At 47.4% G+C, this 11,947-nt stretch overlaps 1 protein-coding gene across 1 annotated transcript in view; it reads left to right on the top strand.

Annotated features, from left to right (window-relative positions):
• The first annotated feature begins 789 nt into the window (after positions 1-789).
• MGAT5 (alpha-1,6-mannosylglycoprotein 6-beta-N-acetylglucosaminyltransferase) overlaps positions 790-11,947 on the top strand; it is a 217,047-nt gene continuing 205,889 nt past the window's right edge. The window contains exon 1 of the mRNA XM_067549543.1: positions 790-891. The gene's annotated coding sequence lies outside the window, so the exon portion shown is untranslated. The remainder of the gene's footprint in view (positions 892-11,947) is intronic.

Genomic DNA, 11,947 nt, shown 5'->3' with positions numbered 1-11,947 from the left:
GCCTGATACTTTCCAGACCTTCCTTTCTTGCGCTCGATGACTGTGCACTCCTCCCGACTACTTGTCTTAGCAGTTTGCAAGCAGTCTTTGACCCTGTTGGTGTTCTGTGCTGGGTGGTGATGGGCAGTTGTGCACACACACTGACCACACTGGGAATTTGATGTCTCTCCCTGCCTGAGTAGGTATAAGAAATGGACAGTGTAGCCGTGTTGCTCCCAAGATATTAGACAAAATGGGTACAGTGAGATATTTTATTGGACCAACTTCTGCTGGTGGTAGAGACAAGTTTTCCAGCTACACAGAGCTCTTCCTCAGACCTATGTAGCTCGAAAGTTTGTCTCTCAGTAACAGAAGTTGGTTCCATAGAAGATCTCACCTCAGCCCCCTCCTCTCTCTAAATCTGATGAGCACATTTCTAGACTGTCATGAAAATTAGCGCCCTTGCTCTGGCGGGCTGGCTGTGCACGAACCCTGCAGGGTGTGTAATCTGCAGATGCTCCTTTGTCGTCTATGCTCCCGCAAGGGCAGCAAGAGAGTTGCTTGCAGACGCTCCTTTTCCTGTGCACGCTCCCGGCCGGGCGTGCACTTTGCAGACGCTCCTTTTCCTGTGCACGCTGCCAGCCGGGCGTGCACTTTGCAGACGCTCCCTTGCTGTGCACGCTCTCGGCCGGGTGTGCACTTTGCAGACGCTCCCTTGCTGTGCACGCTCCCGGCCGGGCGTGCACTTTGCAGACGCTCCCTGCTCGGCCAGCCTCCCTGACCTCGCCGCCGTGCTCGCCGCTCCCAGGTGTCCGGTCCCAGCTGCGGCGCGGCAGCTGCTCCCGGCGCGGCGCGGCGCTCTGGTGTTCCCGGCGGACGATGGGCGATGGACTCGGCCTGGCGCGGAAGGAGGTGAGCAGCGCGCGGGTCACTGCCCGTTCCCGGCCGGGCGGGAGCGGCGAGCTCCGGGCTTCCTGCAGGCAGCGGGGCGGGGGGCCGCCTCCGTGCTGGGGACACACAGACATACACACACACACACAGAGCCCCTGTGCCGGGGACACACACCCACCCCTGTGCCGGGGTGGGGGTGGGGACACGGACCTACGCACACTCACAGCCCCTGTGCTGGGGAGACACACACACACACAAAACCACCCAGAGCCCCCGTGGCGGGGTGAGGGATACACAGACACACGCAACAACCCAGAGCCCCTGTGCCGGGGTGGGGGGTACACAGACACACACACAGCCCCTGTGCTGGAGACACGGAGGCACACACAGCCCCTGTGCGGCACCGGACACGGGCACACACACAGCCCCTGTGCCGGGGTGTGGGGACGGGACACGGAAACACACACACACACAGCCCCCGTGCCGGGGTGTGGGGACGGGACACGAATATACACAACAACCCAGAGCCTCTGTGCCGGGGTGGGGGACACACACAGCCCCTGTGCGGGACCGGACACGGGCACACACACACAGCCCCCGTGCCGTGGTGTGGGGACGGGACACGGAAACACACACAACCTCTGTGGGGGCCACGATGGGACACGGACACACACACACACACAGCTCTTGTGCTGGAGACACGTAACACATACAGCCCCTGTGTGGAGAGGGGGGACGGACACACACACGGCCCCTGTGCTGGTGGGGAGGGGGACGGGGACGACAGGGAGACACACACACACAGTCCTTGTGCCAGGGTAGGAGATGAGGAACATGGACACACACACACAGTCCTTCTGCTGGGGTGGGGGACACGGACACACACACAGAACCTCTGTGCGGGGGAGGGGGAGGACATGGACACACAGAGCTCCTGTGTGGGGAGGAAGGACAGGATACACACACTGCCCCTGTGTGGAGAGGAACACACACACAGAGCCCTTGTGTGGGGGACACTGACACACAAACAGAGCCCATGCCTCTATGCCTGGGAGGGGAGTGGCAGTGGGCAGATACACACAGCCCCTGCCCCTTTGGACAGCGGGGTCGAATGGGAGGTGTAGCAATGGGCAGACATGCATAACTCCTACTCTTGTGCCCGGTGTGGGGGATGGAGGTGGTGGGCAGACACACATGGCCCCTGTGCCTGAAGCAGGGGGGAAGCGGTAGGGGAGACACAGCCCCATGCATGGGACAGGGACACACACACACAGCCCCTGCGCTCAGGAAGGACAGGGATATACACAGCTCCTGTGCGTGGGGGGAGATGGGAACAGACACAGCCCCTGCCCTGGGACACATACACCCACAGCATCTGCGCCAGGGGGAGCGTGCACATTACCCCCTGTGCGGGCATGGGTTGCACAGGTCATGCACAGCCTCCTACCCCTATGCTCGACACTCACTCTCAGCCCCTGCCTTTGCATGGAGGGGTGGATGCTCTCAGCCTCTGTGCTTGGAGGGACAGACAGGCCTTCCCTCTTTGTGGGTAGGGAGAGTCGCAGCCTCTCTCATCTAGCCCTGCCTCTGTGCCAGGGGACAGCTACTGTCTCTTCTAACCATTGTCTTTGTGCTGGGGACGTATGGCTGTTCCAGCCCTTTTCTCTGTGCCAGGGGATAGTATACCTCTGTTGGGCTAGTGGTCGCATGCTGCCATCCTGATGATCCAGGGGACTCTATAGAGGTGCTTCCAGCCATGCTCTTTGCTTCCACAGATCTATACCTGCTGGGTACTAAGCTGCTGTCTTCTTGCCTTTCTAGACAATATTTTTAAGCTGTTTTCGTGTCTGTAAATGCTGCCAAGTCTTTCTTGTTCAGGCTGCCCCCATCACAATAACCCTGTGAAAACACCCTGTAACTGTCTAGTCCTCCTGGGTGACAGGTGACCTGACTGTAGTGTGTTACTGAGGGCAGGTGTAAAGTTGAGCAGAGTATTGAAATGTTTCATGCCACGTCTGATGGGGACAGAGCGTTTAATGGAGTTGTGTGAAAATCTTGGAATAAACACCCCAAACCTGGTAGAGCTCACTGGGGTTTTGTTACAAACCCAAAGAATCATTTTAAATAGAGCTCTAGGCATGGATGGTGCTTTATGGAAGATGTGAAAAGACAGGTACATTCCACAAGGAGTTTAACAGTGTAATGCAGACATAACGCAGCAGAGGATGGCAAATAAACAATATAGGGAGGACAGGTGTTTCAATAGTAAAAGATGATATGCTTATTTTACAGAGACCAGGTTTGATATGTGACTTACTGTGCTGTATAAATCTTTTAGATTAACTGACAGCTGAATTGTGGTTTGGGGTGAGGTTTGGTTTATGTCTTGCACTTCTTTCATTCTCGTCCAAACTGGAGGGGTATGTAAATCTCAGGATGTGAAACTGTTAAAAGGTTCATTCATACTGCTGTGTTCCATGCCAGCCAAGTTTTGTTTTCCTTTGGTCTGCTTACTGTTTTTTGCCATGGATGCAATTAATTTTGTTGCAGATTGGAAATTACGGTACTCTTTGTTTGCCTGGTTCTGTATTCCTTCTGCACCCAAATCTTCCACTAAAATACTGAATACTCAGGGAATGCAATGGTAGGCCTTATGTGAGCATTTTTACCTTTCCAGTATAGATAAGTAAGATTATCTTTCTGCATATTCTAGACTTTCTGACTAATTTTTTGGCAGGTACTTTATGTACAAGCATGTAATCTACAGTTTAATGGGAAAATAAATTTTAACAGAAGTTTTAGTTATTTTCATTTTAGAAAATGAGACACTGTCCTAAAGGTGTAGTTTTTTCTCCTCTTTTTTTCTTTCAATAAAAATTCCATCAGTGTTGTTACGTGCATTCCAGGAACTATCTTGCAAGTATTGAATACAGTCCCCTTAGTGCCCATGTTTCTCCCTTGCAGACTGATGGGAGCAATTATGGTCAGTGAACTTCAAAGTACAAACCTTCTCAGTAGCCTTGACAACTCAGTCATTATATTTTATTGTGTCAGGAATCCCTTTAGATAGGGATTTATTCCTGAGGCTGAAGTCATTCAAGTGTATATTACATCCAAAAAACTATGCTGAAAGACTTCTGTGGTTGCAGTCAGCTACTCAAAAATTAGAAAATATGAGAGTTAAGGTTGCCTGTGAAACCTTAATTCAGCTCACTTATACACGTACATTAAGATACAGTCTTCATTACATGATCACATACTATTTTTTCCCGCACAGGATCCCCGACTCACTCTCTGTGAGTAGTTATTCATGTTCAAAACACAGTTCCAGTTCACTTCAATGGCAGTTGCTGAGTGCTCAGCACTCCTGCAAATGTGGCCCAAGGTGTCTCACACTGGGCACCTAGAAAATGAGGAGTACACAGTTAGTGGCCAGCTGTGTGAACATTTTGATTTAAGTGACTTGCCCAGCAGCACATAGGAGCTCTATGGCAGAGGTGAGCATAAAATCCAGTTTTACATGTGGCATTCAACTTTCTTAACCACAAGATCGTCCAGTCTCTTGCTGCAATCCCCTGCCTCATTCACTACACATCATCCCTCTTCTGCAAAAAATGAGATAGGGGTCCTATTGACTATAGCTTCTTTGACTACATGACTCTGATTCATTCCCAGGCAGGTCCATCCTGTCCATTGAATGAAATGGGTGTCCTGTGTTTAAGTAATAGTGTTTGATCATGTCTTAAAGACTATAAAAAAGGGCTGAATTAAGGTTACATGGCCAGCCTTAAGTCTGGTGTTTCCCCAGTTTTTTTATTGCTTTACTGTGTACCTTTAACATTCTTTTTAATGCATTTTTTCTATGTAATGTTTAATATAATGTGTGTATACATATATATTTAGTATACTACAAACTACTGTAGTAAAGCTATTGCATGTGTTTATTGATAAAAATGCCCTTTCTTCTGTCCAGTTAGAAACATACATTGAGACAGTACTTATGTTGCTGCACAGAGAATTAAAATGCAAAAAACACACTCGAAATTGTGCAAAAGCCACTGTAGTGTCATTTAAAAAAAAAAAAAAAAAAAAAAAAAAGGTGGTCATACCAAAAGAAAAACACTAAAAACCTCTGGAAAAAGGAGCATTTTAGGGTTATTTTTGGAAGAGGGATGAGCTGGGGTACCTAAGGATATGTCACACAACATTGATCACTTCAGAGAAAGCTCTGTCATCTGCATACTTAAGGTGTTGTGGTAGCTCTTGCAACTGGGCTGTTCATGTTCCTAGATACAGAAAAAAAGAAGGTGCACCAGGTGAGTGCATTACCAAGTCCTGGTCTACACTTACCTGGAGATTTGGCGGCAGTCTAAGGGAGTTATGCAAACTACACAGAGTAGCTTGCCTAACTCATGTCGACTGCTGTGCTTCCCTTCTGTGCATTGTCTACACTGCGCTGTGCCTCTTCCCGTCGACGCAGCACTACGCTACTTGAGGGGGTGGTTTACCAGCGTCGACTTCCTGATTGATTGAGCGGGTCTACACTGACCGCTCAATCGATCCAGAAAAATCGATTTGGCGGCGGCGAATTTGCCGCTGTCAGTATAGACATGGCCTAAGTGCTTCACCTCTGCAGAACAGGTTTGGACCTATGGTTTGAAGATGAATTTTATTGGCTCTATTACTCCTATCGCCCTTTCTCCTCATGTAATCATTTTTTCACCCTTTTTACAAGTGGATTTAAGACTCTGGGAAGGTACTGGTTTGAAAGCCATGGGAAGCTGAAATTACCTATCCACAAAAGCGGTATAATACAGGCAATGGCAGCTCATGTTTCCTGCCCAAAAATGTACCTGAAACCTGACTACTAGAGATTTTTTTCCATTGGTGGGAGGGTATTTCATTTTCTGTGTACATTCAATCTGTAGTCTCTGCTGAGTCTGGCAAGAGCAGTAGTTGGGGTGGTTTGGGTTATGTGGGCACCTTCTTGCTAGCAAATCAACTGAGACTAATTCATTTCACAGCAAGCACTCTCATTTTTATCACTTTCAAAATAGCTTCTCAGTTTCAAAAAGTCACTGAACACTACTGTAAAAATAGGGAAGGACTTTATGGTTCCTGGTATTCATAATTGTAAATCGAACCATTTGCCTGTCATTTATATGAATCCAGTTTAGGTTGGTAATTAAATGTTACTATTTGTTAAGTGTTTTGTGGCTTGTGTGAAATGAATTTGGTGGTTCTCTGGTTCCTAGTGAACAACTGTACTTATCACAAAGAAACACAAGTGGCACCATTATGTGTGGCAGCCTCATCTAAAATGCCAAAGATTAACTGAATGGACTGTGGAAACTATCTCAAATCTTACCTGGAGTTTCCACTGTATGTGGGGAAATTTGCACGGCCATTTCCTGTGCTATATCTTTCTGGAATAAATGAAGAATTTAGTCTTAAGGGATGCCCATGCCAGTTCCTTCTTGAGTAGTAAATTCGTGTGTGTGCTCACATGCATGCACACTTACCTTTTGTATAACAGAATAGGATTAAATAAGTAAAGCACACTCTTCCTTCTCTGTAAGGCCTTGTCTACCCAGTGCTATGTCTGTGGGAGACGTTCTCCTGCCAGCATAACTACCGCTGCTCATTTAGGTGGTTTTAATATGTCGGCAGGAGAGCTCTCCCCTATTGGTATAATGCAGCTACATAAGCTCTCTTACAGCAGCACAGCTGTACCGATACAGCTGTGCTGCTGTAAGTTTTAAGTGTAGGCTAGCCATGAGATAAATCCTTTTTGCTGCCTGAGAGAGAGCCAGCTCTCTCAGGCTTGGTTGAAAGGATACTGAAAGTAAAGACAGTGGTTGAATGCTTAATGTGAATTAGATCAGAATGATCGGACTTCCAGAAATTGATTGTCAGAAATTGAAGAAGGAACTAGCAGCATTGAGGACAGATTATCTAAAATCCTTAATCTGCTTTGTAAAGTAGAATCTTCAGAAGCATATTTTAGGAGACTAAGGAAATCATAACCGCCAAAATAGATATTCATGTGACCTGCATTTGTGAATGTATATAAAGACAGTTGTTGCTTTTGGGGATCAGTTTTTTTTTCTTGATACCCTAATGTTTCTCTTTGATGAAATTGAGAGAATATGCAATTTCAGGAGCCTCTTCTATTTTTTTGTAATATCTTGAAAGCCTTTCTCTTTGAATGTGATTTCCTTATGTGCTGCAGCAAAATCTTTGGTTGGTTTATTTCCTGACCACATTCTAATACCAAGAGAGTAGTATGTAACTTTTCTCCGCATGTTGTATTGCAATTATGGAGGCAACAATATAGTCATTTGGCACATACAGTATATTGTCTTTCATTTAATAATAACTTATCAACAGTAGTGTGCAAAATGTTTTACAGACTATGAATCCAGGGTCCATGCCTTAAACAGCTTACATTCTAGGGCTATGTCTACAGTTTGAGCTGGGAGCGCAATTCCTAACTTGCCCAGCCACCCAGGGCTTCTGGCCCCAGTTCCCGGCTGTCCAGGGAAGCGGGGGATAGCTGGGCTCTAGCTGCCTGGATTTCTGGTCAATTTCAGGGCTCCAGCAGAGATGTGCAGAATTCAGAGAAGTGTGATCACACCACACTCATTGCATTGGGGATTAGGTCCCCACCATCCATGCTTACATTGAAAATCAAAGCAGTGCACCATGGGTAGCAATCCCACAGTGCAACTACCCGCAGGGGCGTTTGGGAAGGTTGTCGTCCTCCCATGATGCAACGTGCTCTCCCCTCCCCCCCCTTCTTGTCCCAATCCAAACAAATAGACAATCGCCTTTTCGCACCATTGCGCGCACCATTGCCTGAGAGGAATGGAGCCCACTCAGCTCTGCACTATTATTGCGAGCATCACAAACACCTCACGACTTATTCTGCAGTATTTTCAGGAGTGAGACAGGAGCCTCAGCGCTGAAAATTGCAGTGTCACAAAGGCCACCTTGCTACAAGCCATAGAACGAAACAATTTCCATTTGCTGCAGGATGTCACGCACCATCTACAGTAGGTGGAGTGCCGCTTCTGGTCCTGGGAACCAAGCAGTGACTGGTGGGATCACATCGTTATGAAGGTGTGGGATGATGAGCAGTGGCTGCAGAACTTTCGAATGCGAAAGGCCACTTTCTTGGAACTTTGTGGAGGGCTCTCCCCAGCCCTGAAACGCATGAATACTTGCTTGAGACTAGCTCTGACAGTGGAGAAGAGAGTGGCCATCGCTCTGTGGAAACTCGCAACACCAGATTGCTACCAGTCAGTTGGGAATCAATTTGGAGTCAGTAAATCCACTGTGGGAGAACCTGTGGTACAAGTGTGCCGGGCCATTAATAGGCTTCTGCTAAGAAGGGTAGTGACTTTGGGAAACGTGGAGGACATAGTGGAAGGCTTTTCTGCAATGGGGTTCCCAAACTGTGGGGGGGGCCATAGATGGCACGCATATCCCCATATTAGTCCTGGACCACTGTGCCACAGAGTACATAAATTGAAAGGAATAATTCTCAGTGGTGTTGCAGGACATTGTGGATCAGAGGGGACGCTTCACCAATATCAATGTGGGGTGGTTTGGAAAGGTGCATGACGCACGCATCTTTAGGAACTCAGGTCTGTTCAAAAAGATGCAGGTGGGCACTTTCTTCCCTGACCAAAAAATAAAGGGGGAGAAGTTCCCATTGGGTTGGGTTGTGGAGGTAGATAGGCTGGCCGCAAATTTTGAAAAGCTAGATGCCACTGCAACGCTGAGAGCCAATTACGGAGCACTGCGCCTCAGCGAACCATTGAAAAACTGCTTTTGCAATGAGACACAACAAAAATGTGGGTTGCTTATCTTTGCTGTGCTTTCACTTCGCATCCCCTATCCATCCACCATTGTTCCAGTTCCCCCCCTCCACCTCACCCACTGTTCCAGATCTCCCGCACCTTCCTCCTCCCATTAATCCCTCCTTATCAATAAATAAACAGTAATGAATTGTGAAGCAGTACGTTTTCCACCCCAACCTTACACCTTCCCCACTCATCCAGTTCCCCCACTCTACTTTCCCCCTCCCCCAACAATCCATCTCCCCCCTTTTTTCCCTTGTTATCAATAAATAAACAGTAATGCATTGTAAAGCAGTCCCTTTTTATTGGAGATCCTTTGCAGAGGGGAGAAAAGAAAGATCATTGAAAGTTCTGCATGCATTGTGTGGGGCCTGAGAGGAGATACAGAGCCCATTTTGGCTGTGCGCACAGGAGAGAATCACATATTCCCACTCCTTAAGGGGCCATCGCCTCTTTCTGCTCCCTTCAACCGGTGAGGAGTGCAGCAGGTACTACACCCTGCTCAACCTCCTCCTAGATGGCTTGGGGATGGGAGCTAAGGAAAAGTGTGTTAGCTCAGACTTTTGCGAGGGCTGCAGAGGGAGTCTCTCCTGCTGCTGAGCTTCCTGAAGCTCAACCAGGCGTCTCAACATGTCTATCTGATCACTCATTATACGCTGCATCTCTTCTTGTGTTGTGAACAGTCATACTCCTGTGCTGCCTTCCAGTTGTAAATGTCCATGTCCAGTTTGTCAGATAATGAAATCCTCCATACTCTTAGATCTGTGTCAGCAGTCATGGAGGCATTCATTATCTCATTAAACATGTTACCCCAGGGTTTTTCTTTTTGGCCTTCTTTTCTGCGACAGGTGCTCTGCAGGAACATGAGACTGTGTGTTTAAGGCCACATTGCCCATTGTAAAGGAAAGAAAGCATAAGGTACCCATTGTTAACTCATCCCATGGATAAAAAGCAATGTTACAGCTTATAAATAACTCCGCATACCATTGCCTAACTATTGCAGGGGTCAGAGTGTCGTTCCAGCCATGGTAAGTAAGGGGCTAGTACATCTACGTTAGGGAAATCCCTGGTGCCCATGCTGCACAAGTCCATGCTCCCTAGAGCAGTATGGATGTCCGGCTCCCATTGATCAGGCTTTTAAGAGGTGGTAGAAAGGGTGAGGAGTGGGTAGGGGTTAACAGTCTCCAGAGGAAAAAAATGTTTGCAGATGCCCAAGGCCCATAGCAACAACATCCTGCTTATGGACTTGCGGAGTATTGAACCAAGAAACCATCCACAGCTGTGGAATAACACACACTTCAAAAGCGTTCTTAGGCGGGTACTATAAATGTGTGCCATGTTCACTAGGTAACCACAAGTATATCAGCCTGCTGAGGGTCATGCAGGCAGAAATGGAGGATTTGCTGCAAGCATCTGGCTACAGCCTGGCCCTTATGCTGCTATGCTGTGTTCTGTGATGATGCCTGCACAATTAATAACAGAGTGGTGGGGGAAAGTGTCCTATTGCGATGGAAGAAATAAGGCTGCCCTTCCAAGAAACCTTCTGCAAAGGATTGCAAAGTACCTACATGAAAGCTTCCTGGAGATATGCATGGAGGATTCTCGGAGCGTCCCTGTGCACATAAATACTCTTTTCTGGGGTGAACCCAATGCTTAAGCATACGAAGTACAAGGAAGCACAGCTCCACCGCCACGCACACCACTTTTTCCTGCTGGTACAAGATTCTGGACTGGGGATATAACCAAAGACATGCAATTAGCAGTACATACTCACCAGCTGTGCCTTCCCCGGCATCCTGGTCAGTCATGGTTTCCTGCGTCTGGGTGGGCTGTTCCTGTGTTACAAACGGCTCCTGGCTTTCAGGGAGAAGGGATACCCCACTCGCCTGTTCCCTGTTCTCCTCATCATCCTCCTCATCCGCTGACTCGTCCTCATTCAGCATTGCGTGGTGGCATAACGGAGGGGTCTCCGCCAAGAATCGCAGGCAGCTCCTTGTAAAAGCAGCATGTTTTGGGTGAGGAGCCAGAACGATTGTTAGCATCCCTAGTTTTCTGGTAAGCTTGCCTCAGATCTTTGATCTTAACGTGGCACGACTGTGCGTCCCTGTTGTGCCGTTTCTCCAACATGCTACCAGATATCTTCTCGTAGATATCCACATTTATTTTGCTTGCTTGGAGCTGAACCAGAACAGACTCTTCGCCCCACAGACCAATGAGATCCAAGAATCTCAGGTCGACTCCAGGCTGGAAAAGCTTTTGGGGTGTGCAGTTGCCATGATCAGTTGCGCTGGCAAGCTCTCTCCATGCTGACCAAACAGGAAATGGGAATTCAAAATTTCTCAGGGCTTGTGGGGAGAATCTATTTCCTGTTTATGTGGCCACAAGGCAGCAGACTGTGAATGTGCAGAGTGATCACAAGTGAGCATTATGGGATACCTCCCAGAGGCCACTGACATCAATTTACATTGCACTTTGCCTACACTGATGCTCATTCAGCCCACAGAATTCGACTTCAGCACTACACCACTTGCGGAGGTGGTTTTATTAAGTCGAATTTTACTACGAATTAGATCAGCGAAACTGACATGCCAGTGGAGATGCATATTTTATGTGGTTGACATAAGCGGCATTACATCGACCTAGATTATCAGTGTAGACCAGGCCTCATTGAGGTGGTTTTATTATGTCAGCATAGCAGGGGAATTAAATCAGCAATAGGAGCATTTCAATGAGTACACCTGCACTGTTTTGTTGACGAAAGCTCACTTTTGTCGATAAAACTCTGGAGTGTAGACCAGGCTTAAAATACATAACCAGAGATTAGGTTTAAGACTCTCCTACATATCTATGTGGTTGCATTGCTACCTGCACATTGGGGGCGGGTACTGCAGGGACACAAGATAAAGGAGGAAGTAAAACAGCAAAAAGTGAAAGGCGAACTGTCCTGCTCTAGTCCATTTTGCAAAGTTGTCATTAAAAGGAAACATTGAGTCAACACTATGATTCATTTGATTTACTACCTCATATATGCTAAAACCTCTTTGATCTCTGCTGTTTTAGACTGAGACTTTTGGAACTTCTAATTGATAAGCATATTCTTGAATCTCTTGTTCACCACCAAATAATCCTTATATCCCACTCATATCACCCCTAAAATGGTTTTATTCCAACTTTAATTTTTAATTTCCTGTTTGATGATTGTTGGTCTAACC

This window comes from Emydura macquarii, unplaced genomic scaffold (genome assembly GCF_026122565.2).
Source record: "Emydura macquarii macquarii isolate MOO-44397 ecotype Brisbane River unplaced genomic scaffold, CSIRO-AGI_Emac_v2 contig_1253, whole genome shotgun sequence".
Taxonomy (NCBI): domain Eukaryota; kingdom Metazoa; phylum Chordata; order Testudines; family Chelidae; genus Emydura; species Emydura macquarii.
The sequence above is the reverse complement of the archived record's forward strand: the minus strand, read 5'-3'. Positions and strand labels throughout refer to the sequence as shown.